Source organism: Ammospiza nelsoni, chromosome 15, assembly GCF_027579445.1.
Source record: "Ammospiza nelsoni isolate bAmmNel1 chromosome 15, bAmmNel1.pri, whole genome shotgun sequence".
Lineage (NCBI taxonomy): Eukaryota > Metazoa > Chordata > Aves > Passeriformes > Passerellidae > Ammospiza > Ammospiza nelsoni.
The window spans coordinates 11,200,164-11,213,941 of record NC_080647.1 but is presented as its reverse complement, the minus strand read 5'-3'; positions in this window follow the sequence as shown (position 1 = coordinate 11,213,941).

The following is a 13,778-nucleotide window of genomic DNA, read 5'->3' as shown; positions in this document are numbered from 1 at the left end:
AAATAGTTGTTGGTGATTTTGTCATGCTTCCACATTTAGTTCCTCTAGAGGAGGCCGAATTGAAGAAACACTGAGAGCATTAATCACACTGATATGTACTTTTCAGCTATCTTCTGGCAGCCTTTTGAAAGTCACAGCTAAAAATACTTAAAACACTCTAGGCTTACTGGGATTTGAGTTAAGAAAAAGGACAGCATAGAAAGAAAATCCTTAGAACAATGTGTTGTGCTATGGCTGAACTTGCAGAGGTCCCAGCTTAGGTGAGATAACAAAAGGATTGTTCATCTGAACTTGAGGTGCACCTCATCTAAAGGGAGTCCCACATTGTACTCTGAAAAAACTGTGGGTTTTGAGGGGCTTATCACTGTGGTGGGAATAGGAATGGACAAACCTTTTGGTGGTGGGTTTACCTTGGCTGGATGCCAGGTGCTCACCAAGCTGCTCTATCACTGCCTTCCTCAGCAGGACAAGATGGGGTGCAGGAAAATAAGATGGAAAAAACCCATGGGTCAAGATGCAGGCAATTTAATAAAGCACAAGCAAAGGATGCACATGGAAGTAAAGGAAAACAAAACATTTATTCTCTACTTCCCATCAGCAGGCAATGTCCAGCCACTTTCCAGGAAGCAGTTATTCTGGAAGAGAAAGGTCATAATAATGAATGACTTAGGGGCAGGCAGCAATCAGCATCTCAGACTCAGAACACCTCTTGATGCTCTAAGCTTAATAGCCCAAGTCTTAGACTTGAATCAGCAGTTCATTTTAGGATATGAACTATGAAAGCCTAAATAGAAATGAGCAAGTAAATCCATTTTTTTTCCCATCTCTGCCTACTATTCAAGTGTTTTACATGATTTCTGACAGTTGTTCTCCTGAAGATATTAAAAGACTGAAACGTGAGAAAAGCAAGGGAGGCACAGGCTGTGGTAAGAAAATGCATTTCTTCACTGATTTTACAGGCTGCTGTAAAGTCCCCATGTGACTGTATTTACTCACTCTCAAGTCACGTTTTTGTCTAGCATTGAGCAGGAATGGCCAGAAATAAACCCTAAACTAAGCTCTTGTTCCTGCCTCCAGTGGATGCAAAACCACTGACTGAATTTCAGCAGCCAGAAATTCAAACTCAGTGATATCAAAGTGTGACTGGTTTTGCCTCAGCTTTCTCTGCTGTAGAAGATGAAACCTGGGGGTGCTGCTGTGTCTGGGACAGGTGGGACAGCAGGGACAGCTGAGTGCTGCATCCTTTCAGGGATGCGCTGCTTTCCTCCCAACGGGGCTCTGGCACTTTGTAAACTGCCCCTGGGGAATGAGCGAGGCAGGCACATTCCCCCGGTCTGCTGTCACCCTTAGTCGGACTAAGAAGAAAAAGTTTTTCTTTTGTGTGTTCTCTAGCTTATATACTCTTAACAAAACATGATCTTAAGATCACAATAACTTATTATATCTATTGGTGTAAGGCAATTAGCGTTAATATAATTGGTAAAAGTTTAACAGGAATTTAATAAGGCACGTGTACACACATTTATTTATGCATGTAGTCTACCTTAAAAAACTTTTCATGTATCTTTTCTAATCTGTTCCCATGCTGACAGCTTTATCTTCTTCCTTGCCATGGATACACTCGAAAATCATCAATTATTATTTCTTCTATTAACTCAGCTTTGCTTGCAAGCCAGCTGTCAAGCCCCTCCACAGCCTCCTGGAGCCTCCTGATTTTTTTCCCCATCTAAGATTTATGAATGTGTCCATTACTGTTTTTTCTTGGGAGCAGGCCCTGGTGGAAGGAGCCACGGAGGCACCGAGGGGGCAGCGTCACAGGTCTCGATTGAGTTACCGAGGTAAACAGCAGGGAGTAGAAATCCCAATAAACTGGAATGGCTGGAAATATACCTTCAGATCCTTGTTTGGAGCTTAAATTTTTGTTGCTTTGGGTTAGAATAGGGGCTGGGCAGGTTCACTCTTGGTTGCCTGCCGGAGTTGAACACTGGCATAGCGCTCGGTCCCCAGCATCCCTCTTCGCCCCCTCCTGTCCGCAGGCACAGACCGAGGGAGAGGAACAGGTTTTGTTTCACAAGGAGGCAGCTTTGCCATGCTGAAGGGACATGGGGCGGCTGCTCTACCTGCTCCGAGCCCTGGGGGTGCCTTACTGCCTACACCTCCCCGACACACAATAACTTAAATCTGCTTTTCTGACACCTTATACCTCTCCTAACACCTTGCCTTTCCAAGGCGGGCCCTGCCCTGGCTGACAAGGGCGGCACTAATTACTTTGATTAATATATAATAACAGTATTTGGCAAGACCGAAATGATCCCCAACCCAGGCTACCTCCAGCCCCTCGCAGGTCCCGCTGACCGGCCTGACCCCCGCCCCTGCTCCGGCCCGGGTTTTCCATCTGCTGCCACCCCGGGATGGGCACGGCCCCGGGATGAAGAGCCCGGCCCCGGGATGGAGAGCTCCGCCCCGGGAGGGATAGCCCGGCCCCGGGGTGGTTAGTCCCGATTCGGGACGGACAGCCCCGGTTTGGGATGGACAGCCCCGCCCGGCATAGCCCCGCTCCCGCCCCGCGCCGCCGAGGGCAGGTAAGGGCTGCGGGGCTTCGCCGTGCCGGGCACAGCCCGGTGTGCGGGGAGGGGCGGGAGCGCAGCCCGGGCCGGTGTCCGTGTCCGTGTGCATGTCCGTGTCCTTGTCCGTGTCCGTGTCCTTGTCCGTGTCCGTGTGCATGTCCGTGTCCGTGTCCGTGTCCTTGTGCCGTGCCCGTGTCCGTGTCCTTGTGCCGTGTCCGTGTCCGTGTCCGTGCCCGTGCCCGTGTCCGTGTCCGTGTGCGGGGCACGGCCGCCGCCGGGACACAGCGGTGCCTGCCGAGCCTCGCTGGCCGTTCGGCGGCGCGGGGAGCGGGCGGAGGGGCCGCTGCCCCTGCCCCGGGTGGGTCCGGGACTTCCCCTCCAGGCAGGGTCTGGCCTCGGGGGCACCGTGCGCTGGGCACGCGTGGCCCGGCAGCGGTGGGAGTGTGGGATGGAGCCGCACGGAGCAGCTGCCGGGCAGGACAGCGGGCAGGACACGGGGACAGCCTCGGTGGCCGCGGCGGGGCGGCAGTGCCGGCGGGGACACGGGTTCCAGTGTGACCCGCGGCAGCGCTTCTTGTCCGGACGGCGCCCGGCACAGCGGCAGCGCAGCGCGGAGCTGCCCGGGCCTTCCCCAGCCCGGCACGGCACGGCTCGGGGCTGGTTCCGCCCACCGGGCTGCCGGGGCCCTGCCTTGGCACGGGGCATCGTTTCCCTGCGTCTGGCCGGGACTTTGGGCTGTCAAATCAAAGTGTATCTGATCTTGCATTGATGAATTGCGTTATCAAAACAATTAGTCACAGAGTGGATTTTGTCCCATCTATTAAAATGAAGTTTGTGAGGCAGCTGCTGGTTTTCAGAGAGATCACAGAATCAGAATAGTTTGGGTTGGAAGATCATCTCATTCCAAGGCAGGGACACCTTACTCTAGACCAGGTTGCTCAAGCCCTATCCAACCTGGCCTTGGACAATTCCAGGGATGGGGCATCCACAACTTTCCCTGTAGAGAAAATCTGACATTTCAAAAAAGTAAAGTCCTAGAAAATAAGGGGTACTTTTGATGATTTATAGTGTACTTTTTGTTATTACTCCCCCACTTTGTATTCTAAGTAACTTTTAAAAATGTGGAATGTGAAGTGTCACTTCCCTGTGGCTTCTGCTGTTTTGTCTGTATTTTCCTAGTCTCCCTTCTCCATCCTGGTTTTATTTACTTCCCTGTTCATGCTTCATTGTTGTAAATGCTTGACATGGCAATAAAACCAGCATTTATTAACTTCTGCTCCCTTTGCAGCCATCTCTCCATTGTGATCAATGCTGTTGTATAAGCCATGGTAATCTATGACCTGTTTTATCCCTGGGCATTTTTTGGATTGCTTTGGCACTGAGTCATTTTCACATGAAATAGTTTGCACTGGAGCTTATTCTCTCCAGTGATGCTGTAAACCATTCTAGACCCCTGCATCTCTGTCCCTGGGGCAGACCACAGGACATGGTCACACAGTGCAGATCTGCTGACCTGTCCCTGTGGAACTTGTTTGAGTGAGGGTGTCAGCAGGCAGGAGTTAGCTGCTTCTGAGGGCTGAACCCGATTCCTTACCTCCCTCCCTGTTCCACCTTTGGCAGAATATCTGAGAAACTCCACGTCATGACCCAAGTTTCTGCTCTCCTGCACAATTCTGTAATTGAAGTGCAAACTTGTTTGTTTTTTTTTTTTTTCCTCCTGAAGTCATAAATTGTATCCCTTTAATGGGCCTCCATCCCTGGGAAAGGGGCAGCCCTTGCCACAGTATGGCACAATATGGGACAAAGTGTTCATTGTACACGAGGCTCACTTTGATTGCATTTAAATCAATATTGCTATCTGCACTCAGAGATGTAGCAGGGAGTGTGTGTGTTGGGGGGGAGGAAAACAAAGCAATGATAAATGTTTGCAACAAAGCTGAAAGGAGTACAAGGCTGTTCTGGGGTGTAAACAGGCATCCGAGCAGGAGAAAAAGAAGGGCTTGTTAGTGACACTTGATTCAAAACCAAGTTACCTTTTTTTTGCAAGTTAAATCTAATGCTGCAGTTCATCTTGGAGAGCCAAACCAGATGGGATTAGAAACTCAGCCAGGGAGGATGCTGCTGGGAACTGCTCTGGGTGGCTGCTTGGCTGAGCCCCCATGGCTTCAGGAGCTTCAGCCCAAGCTGCTCCCTTCCTGCAGACCTGCACTCCCAGGGCTGACACCACAAAGCAGAGTCACCAGTGTGGAGTGTCCCTGGGCAGGCACCTTACCCTCTGCAGCATAATGTGCATTTACACAACAGCAGCATCATCATACAGTTGTGTCTGGGCAGAATTAGAGTCGTTACTGCTCATATAAAAGTCCCCAGTCTTATTCAGCTTAAGCACCTAGAAATAAAACTACATTGTTCAACAGTTCAGATGACCTTGTTATTTTTATCCAAAAAGTCTGTTTTCTCCACCTTCCTTCAAGATTTGCTAAGTATTCATGGAAGAAACACCTTGTCTGTGCAAGAAGTGGGACCAGATGATCAGCTGGTACTGATTTTATTTTTAGTGATTTAATTAAATCAGTGCAATCTGTGTTTGGACTTCTCACTTGAGTTGGTCTAAACTTTTATGTTAAGCTGAACTAAATGACAGGCCATGTCCACATGCAGATTTGTGCTTGTTTAAGCACATTTGTTTATAGCTGTGCTTGTGGCTAATTAACCTACGGCAGCTTTGTTCAGTAGAGAGAACCTGCTATGAGAACTGTGGTTTTGTGTTGAAATTAGTGAATCTGATTCACTTTTAATCTCCTTGTGAATTGAGACTACCCATCTCTGGTAGTGTTAGCCTCCTCATGGCTGTGGGTGTTGGATGTCACCCTTCACTGGGCAGAGTTAAACCTTTCACCTCCCTGCAAGCACTGCAGGGGACAGACAGTGGAATCAGGTGCCTTGTCCTTCTTGTAAGCAATAGGTGCTGCCAGGGCCTCCTGTGCCACTCAGGTCATCCTGCTCCTAGGGCACAGACATGGCTGCAGTGGGTGAATTAATGGCTGAGTCTGGTTTGCATTGGAAAGTTGCATTATTTCTGGAAGGAAAGTGGCCAGTTTTAAAAAAAAAAATATTCCTATGTATGAATTTGTTTTCTCATGGGACAAGGTCTGTGAAAGCAGGGGATGTGGCAGATTCAGCAATAGGCTTACTCCCTCTGGAATTTCCTTTCACTGTATGTCAGGGTAACAAAGTAAAACAGCTTTAGTTAAAATTTTAGTGTAGTGCATTTCTGCACTAGAACTGGGCCCAGCACAGACCAGTCTAGGCCTCAGCACATGTTTGGGAATTAGAAGATAAAAAGTCATGGTTCCCAGATCAGACATAGACCTTGGGCATTTTTCTCTCCCTTCATCATGGGGGGATGACCCCAGCCTCTGGATGCAGACCCTCTTTGTTTTGATATCAATAACTGGAAGCTACAGGTTGGGTGATTGCTTCCTAAGAGTGTTTCTAGAAGTCCTTTTAAAAGTGTCTCTAAAACTCCTTTTCCTGGGTGTTGGAGGGAATTATACCTGCCTGATATCTCAAACAATGCAATGCACCCTGCTGTTTTATAGTTAAATCAAAACTGGAATGAAGGTATTTCAGAATCATCCAGGCATGGCTGAGGCTTAAAAATAATCAGTGACCAGAAGGAAGGATCCCTCAGTATGCAAAGTTTCCTAAACAAACAGCACTGTTTTCCCTTGGGATTTATCACCACGCCTCATGCCTTGAGCTCAGCAGGCACAGGAGTACAAAGGAATTGGGCCCTGCATATTTTCAAGTTCACCCTGTTACAAAATGAGGTGGTTTTAGCATTGTGTTTTTTTTAATGAAATGTCTTCTAATCGGGAGGACTCCTGACCAGGGTAGGTGTTGCAAGCTCACAATTATTGGGGCATAACAAGCAGGGTCAGGAAAGCAATTTAAGACATGTCACCACTTCAGGCAAACATGGAGAAATTATGTTTGGAAGAAAGCACAGTTGAGGTCAGCAAATATTTTTCTGGGTCAAAAATAATAGACAGAAGTTCTCATGGGTGGTTGCTTTTTCCTTCATCTTCCATTTCTGCAATTTCTTTGTTTGAACTCAGCCAAAACTTATCTTCCACCTCCCATTTTTCATATTGAAAATATCTGGGTTCTGAGGATGAGTGGGTGACAAAGGAGGACAGGGAGGTGATTAATCTAAATACTTGCAATGTTCTAGCTTTAAGCTCCTACTGCTCAGCTTTAGATACCATACATTCAATTGTCCTTACCTTTTCAAGTGTAACAGCTGAGGAGATGCTTTTGGGAGTGCCCATCATACCAGGTGGCATCTAGAAACTCTGCTAGCAGGACAGCTGAGTTTTTAAAGGTGATATAACGAGTCTCCTGTTCTCCTTTGGCTGAGAGGGAAGCCGGGACACCAGGATGTTCTCTGATGGAAGTGTCAGTGTGGCAGAAGCACAGCAAGATGTCCATGAGATGCCCTAAGCTAAGCTGTGGGGGTAAAGGGCTGTTACAAACTAATAAATAGGGAATGCAAATCCTTGTAGAACTCGTTTTCTTGAGGGCCTAAGTGCAGATTTAGAGCAAAGCTCAGCCCAAGCCCCTGCCCCCACCCCAAAGCCATTTAGAGGTGGAGGTGTGGGAGGCTTCCCCTGGTCTCCAGCAAAGCTCTTGGGAGAGGAATGCCTGTGCTGAGAGTGGATCCAGCAGGGGACACAGCAAAGTCTCTGAGGTACTGGCGACTCTCTGGAGATCCAGCCACCCCTGTTCACTGGGATATCAGGGGATTTCTTGGTGTCCCAGGTGGCTGTGCTTGTTTATTTGTGTTCTGGCAATCTGCAGAATTACAATGAACTACATCCTGCAGGCTCTGCAAATAGTTCCCACCTATGAAATAAACAGAACTCTTAAATATTTAGACTATAGCATTGCATTATCAGTTTATTACCAATTAAAGGACTTGTTGACCTTAAGCAGTCTGAGTCAGACTTCTCCTCTGATGGGTGTTTTTATTTTGGCAATGCTGGTTCTAGGAAATAATGATTAAGACTGAAAAGCTCAGTCTTTTGTTTACCCTAGGTGGTAACCAAAGGATGGTTCATTTAATTAAAAATGGCTAAAAGGAAGTAAATTGTGTGTAATGCAAATTCCACCCATGCAGTTCCTTGTTAGAAGGAGATGAGCAGAGTTCAGTGGAGATAATTATTCATGTGGTGGTTATACTGCAGTTTGTAGAAATATAGAGGGGAGGAAAAATCCTTATGCATCCTTAACTGACCCTTCTGTAATGCCCTGGGTCTGGGATGTTCTTTGGAAGCCAAGTTATTTCTGAGGCTGAGTGCAAACAGGCAGAATTAACCCATTTCCTCAGTTAAGCATTCCTCATATGCACTGAACAGGGGAGTTTGCTCTTTTTTTTGGCTTAGCATTGTATTGTTCTTCTAAAAGATCTTCTACTGGCTACTCTTGAGGGGCTGGGCTAGAGATCTGCTTGTTCTGATAAATTCCTGCAATTCCTCTGCGCCATCTCAGGGCCATTCCCATTCAATGGACATCCTTCACTAAAGCTGCCTAAGGGGAGGGGAGGGAAGAGATTTTAATAAAACAGCAGAGATTCTCCATCATGCTGGACATTATTGGAAAGTGTGATGTGGAGCAATGACTTGATCTGAGAGAAACCACCCAGGGCTGTGCTCAGGATGAACTGAGCAGTAGTTTTTTGTTCTGGGTTGCACACTGGAGTGGAGAGCCATCTCTAGGGTCAGAGCCTCTCTTTACTAGCTCAGGTCCTGCCAAAGCTGCCCTAAGTGGGGGTTACCAGCAGCATGAGCTCTGATCTTTCTGTCTGAGGTGGGAATGGCACTCTGTCATGTACAGTCCTCACTGAATAGAGAGAAATATCTGTAAAGTCTGTGAGTAGTTGAGCTTGAGCAATTCTGGCATTTGTGACTGGCATTGCCAGAATTTGGCCTTGACATTTCCTGTGTGATGGTAACAGATGTGTTTGGATGTGGACTGCTCGGGGAGACCACGCTTGCCTGCTTTGTTTGAAGTTATCCTTTATCTTATCAGCTGTCTCTCCACCTGAAGGCCATTTGTATATGACTTAGCTGCTTAGGAGGGTATTGGGTAGGAGGTTTTTGGGTAGGAGCTGTAGGCCTCTCTCTCTCATTTCTCTGTGACAAGTCAGACAAAATATCATTGCAGTCAGTGCAGTGACACATTTTTAGTGGGATTGCTTTTCAGAAAGCAATTAAATATATTCTCTGTTCTGGTAGTTCACAGCTGTTCTTACCAGAGGAGTAGACAGTTCAGAGCTGCAAGTGGTTTATTGCAAATTAGGAGAAAATAATGCACCTTGGAAGAGCTGTCATGATGCTGTGGAGTTTCACAAGAACTAAACAACAGGCAGCTATTTTCTATATTCATTTCATTACAGTGAGAGGGGAGATGTGAGCACAGAGAAAGAGAAGGAGGGCTGGTGGTGTGATGTGGCCACAGGCAGAACAGACAGGGCTAGGGGTGTCTGCTCTTCAGCCATGTCCCTCTCCCTGGGCCAGCCCTTGGTGCCTCAGGAACACTGTCCTACTGCCCAGCAATTCCATTCTTTAAGAGCAGTGGCTGTAAGCTTGTGCAATACCCCTCCCATCTGTATTTTTGCACCTTGAGGGCTTGTCTGTGTGAAAAGGGAGCACTTGCATCAGTTGAGCTGCCACAGGCTAAAGTGGGGCTCACGCCTGGCCCCTGCAGCTGCCCCATCCCTGGGCTGGGGCTGTCCCTTGCCTTGGTGACAGTGGCCAGTGCCAGCCCTGGGCACAAATCAAGGGCACAAACAGGGGTCACAGCTCCTCTGCACTGCAGCGCCAGGCAGGGACAGACAGCCCAGCCCCACAGACAGGAGGGTTTAATGCTGGTTTTCAGCCCATCCCTCACAGAGAGAAAGACCATCCTACAGTTTGATTTTTATTTTTTTCTCTGCTGGCAAAGGACATCCATTAAAAAGTATAGTATTATGACAATGAGCATTATAATGGCTGTCACTGTTTTGCCTGATAATAAAAATAAAATAAAAGTAAAATAAAAGTAAAAGAGTGATGGCAATGCCTCTGCATATTTCACTGGTTGCAGAAGCAATCAGATGGGAGGAAGAGTGGGGCTGGGCTTGCCAGCATGAGACAGAGAGAGGCACATGGCTGATCATGGGCTCTCTGGGTATGGTGGTTTTGGCACTAAATCTTTCTGGTGCTGTTAACTACAGCACATCCTGGGAACTGCAGGGTGGCTGTGAGTGCCAGGAGCACATCCATCATTCTTAATACAATGCTGCTCTTGGCTTTGACCTGCCCTCCAGGGGCTGTCTTGACTAATGAGGGTACTGGGAAGTGTCCACACACTGTAAAGCAAAAGAAGGCTATTTCCTTACATTGTGACATGATGTATGATAAAGAGGTATGGACAGCAGCCTTTTCAGCTAGCTGCTATTTTCACTGGGCTATGATTAGTTCTGTGAGATCAGTATTATCTGTTCCAGGTTTTGTTATGCTTTGTGTTAGGAGGTTTTCATATCTTTATTACATGGACCTATGTGCAGCTCCAGGTCTAAAGGGTGAAGTGGGTCTAGATGGTCCTGTGCTCACCTAGGTGATGGAATGGGTCTTGGCTACCAATCTGTCAGGTTACAGTTCCTAAATTCCTCCTCTCCCTTTACATGCTACTCAGTGTCCAGCCAATAAAATCTGCTTGACCTGTGGTGTATGTTATTAATCTGTGCACATCCCAGTGCTGAGGAAGATGTGCAGCAATTTGAAAGAAAGATGCATGATGAGAAATCAGAACTAAGACTAGAGTGGCCTGCAGATGGCCTACAAATAATTTGTGTCTGTAGGAGATGTCAGCAAGGGCACTGAGCTGTGCTGGGTATCTGGGCAGTTCAGGCTTTAGTTGTGCAGAGCATTACCTTAGTTCTGAGCTCAGTTAAACCTCCCAGAAATAAAATGAAAATGCAGCACAAAGAAGGTGTCAGTCCCTTCAGCATCTACCTTTCTAAAAGGGGATGTTTCACACCTGCCAGGCCAAGCAAGCTTTTAATTTTTATCTGATTAAACTATTTGAAAGAGAGTTACTTTAAAAAACCCAAACAGCTTCTGGAACAACAGCCTTCTCCAGTACTTTTATGAATAACCTTCTTAGCTTTTCTGCAGGTGATCAGAGCTCTCCTCCCTCTGAGGGCTTGGCAGAGGCATTTGCTGTGCCCTGTGTGAAGGCTGGCATTGCCTGTCCCTCCCAGCTGGGCATGGCTTACAGCTGCCACTGCAAAAACAGTCCCACAGGGGACATCCCCAGGGCTGCAGCTGTTGGGAAGAGCCTTTTTGCACCTGAACACTGCCAGCAGTTCTGTAGTGAACCAGATCTGGGGCTGAGAAGGGTGTGAGGAATGAGCAAAGCTCCCTGAGTAACACCTGGAATGAGCAAACAAGAAACTTCCCTTGTCTGTAAAGAGGAGCCATGGCTGTGACACAGGTCTGCAAGATGGAGTAGATGATTGCAGAGTGATCCTTACTCTGGGTTTTCTAATAAAATGCTTGAGGATATAAAAGCAGACAAGCAAGTGGCAGGTCAAAACAAATCAAGGACAAGTCCTTTTGTGTTTAAAATGTAGTGAAACTGTGGGACTCTGGGGCTTTGAGGATATTGCAAATGCTTAAAATTTATGTGAGTTCAGAAAGTAAATGGAAAAGGTGTGAAATGCAGGGACAGAGCTCCTGGTTCAAGGTACCTTACAGAAGCTGGAGCACAGGATGGCTCTGCTGTAAGCTCTTAGCCCGTGTTCAAGATCAGCTGGTGCATTACAGGGACCTTCAGTGCAGCTGTGTGAGGCTTTCCCTGCACTGCACTGGCACTGAGAGCCTATTCAGAGATGAAATGCACACATGCCAGGGCAGGCTCACGTCTCCAGCCAGCCTGGGCTCTGTGTTTGGTGGCAGTGCCATGCACCAGCACAGATCTCTTCTGGAGACTGAGGCATTGGTTGCTTCCTGGGGAGGTGGCCACGAGAAATCAGAAGCTATCAGAGCAGGAGATGCAGGCAGTTACGGCACATGATGGGTCCTGCTGGTGCTTGTCTCCACACCCCCTCCACACCCAGCATTTGTCAACAGGGCTGGGCGTTGGAGTTGATCTCTGTGATGTTCTCTTCCCCAGCAAAGCAGGCAGAGGAGTGAAGGTCCTTTGCACACCCAGTGTGCTTCTCTGTTCACATCTGGGGTCTCTCCTGTAGCCAGGACAGTTTCCCCATCTGCTTTGCTGTGAGATGTCAGGACCCCTGTGTTGGGGTGTCCTGGTGCTGCAGGACCTGAGGGCAGCCCAGATTTGTTCTGCATGCTGGGCCACAGGCCTTGAGCAGAAGTTGCCTATCTGGACACAAACAATTCACTTTTTTAGAATTCTCCATTTTGCTTCTGTCACCAGAGAGAAATCCTGACCTAGGAGGGGTCTCCTTCTGCTGAGAGGGAAGGAGATTTCAACTTTGTGCTTGTCACAGTTTGTCCCCAACCAGCTTGCATCAGAGAGCTAAATAAATTGCTTGCACTGAAGAAGTCTCAGTGTGGGGTAAATCTGTGCCAGTTTACCCCAGCTAAGGATGTGAGTCTTCCATTTGCCGTTGAGCCAGAAAAAGAGTTACTGGACAGTTTGGACAGCACAGCACTGTGCAATCACTCCTGTCATTGCCCCACAGGGCTGCAAGGCTTTTGTGTTTTCCTTCCCAGCTCTTTGCAGAGATGGCAAGGCTGGGACTGGGCAGGACATACAGAAATTGTTTTTATCTGTGTGGGACCCACAGGCTCCTGGCTTTCCAGCTGACTTAGGTGTTTGTACTACATCACCCCTGTGGTGTCCAAACTGTTCAGAGTTTGTTAGGGGAGAGGTTTATGTGCGCTGTAACAGAGCAAACCCCAGCTGTGTGGTGCTGCAGGAGTGTGAGCTGCCCCAGGGATGAGGCAATGGGTGATGGCTGGCACTGAGCACTGTGTCTGCCTGATAACGTTCTGTACCTGCCAGCTCATTCTTATCCTCCATCTATGGCACTTACAGACCCAGGTGAGCATCAGCACCCTGTCCTTGGTGCTCTGCACCTCAGTGGTTCATGGAGGTTCTCCTGTGGAGCTCTGCACTGCCCAGGACACACATGGGGCACCCATCAGAGGCTGCCAGGCTCCCTGGGGCAGGGGCTGCCCTGTGGCCAGGCTGCAGATGGACATCATTCCCCAGGCTTGTGAATTCCTGCAGGGCTGGGGCAGCAGCTTTGCAGCTCCTGACACTTCCAGCAAAGCCTCCAGCTCCAGTGGAGCAGTCTCCTGGAGCAGCTCACCTTCCCACAGCAGGTGCATCAAGGGGTTTGATTTTTAACTATATAAACAAAAGGAGTTGGCCCTTGGTTTCTGTTAACCTTTTCCTTCTAATGTAGCTATTTCAGTGAGAGAAAACATTTTCATGGGAAAGGAAAAAAAGGCTCTTTACAAAGAAGTAGCCTTTTTCCCAAGATGTAGCCTTTATTTTTAATTGACTGCCATACTGATGAATAAAGATGAGTCTTCTCTGAAAATATTTTCTGAAGTAGTTTCAGCCCACATGTCATGGGGCTTGTTAAAAATAAATAAAAGTTCTCGAGAAGCAAATACTGTGATATGTCCCTAGATACCTTTTCAAAAATAAAATCTGTCCCAGAAAATTCTGTGAATGTCTTTGTAGAAGCAGGATTGTGCCTGAGAGCCAGAGAGAAGTAGATGGAACTAAGCATGAAAGAGCCATGACAAGCTGGATGAAATGTAGTTTTAAACAGTAGAGATTCACCAGGGCTTTTTTATTATTGTTTCTGTTGAAACTATTTAGAGTGCTGTGGATAGTTTCTCACATGATAAAGGCTATGTTTTGGTATGACAAGCACAACCATTCTTGCCTTAAGAAGTAGGAAATGTTGTTTCCTTTCCTCCAGCAATTTTTTACAAAAACAGTAACAGTTTTTATGACAATGCCATTCCTTTTATTAGCTTTTTCCTGCAGTGTTCTGAGGTGGTTTTTTTTATTTGTAAACATTATGGTCAGATGCCTGTTCTTTCTTTTAACACATTGTTACACCATTACAAAAAGCACAAACATTTGTGAGTTTATCATCTGTAAAATAAGGTAAGT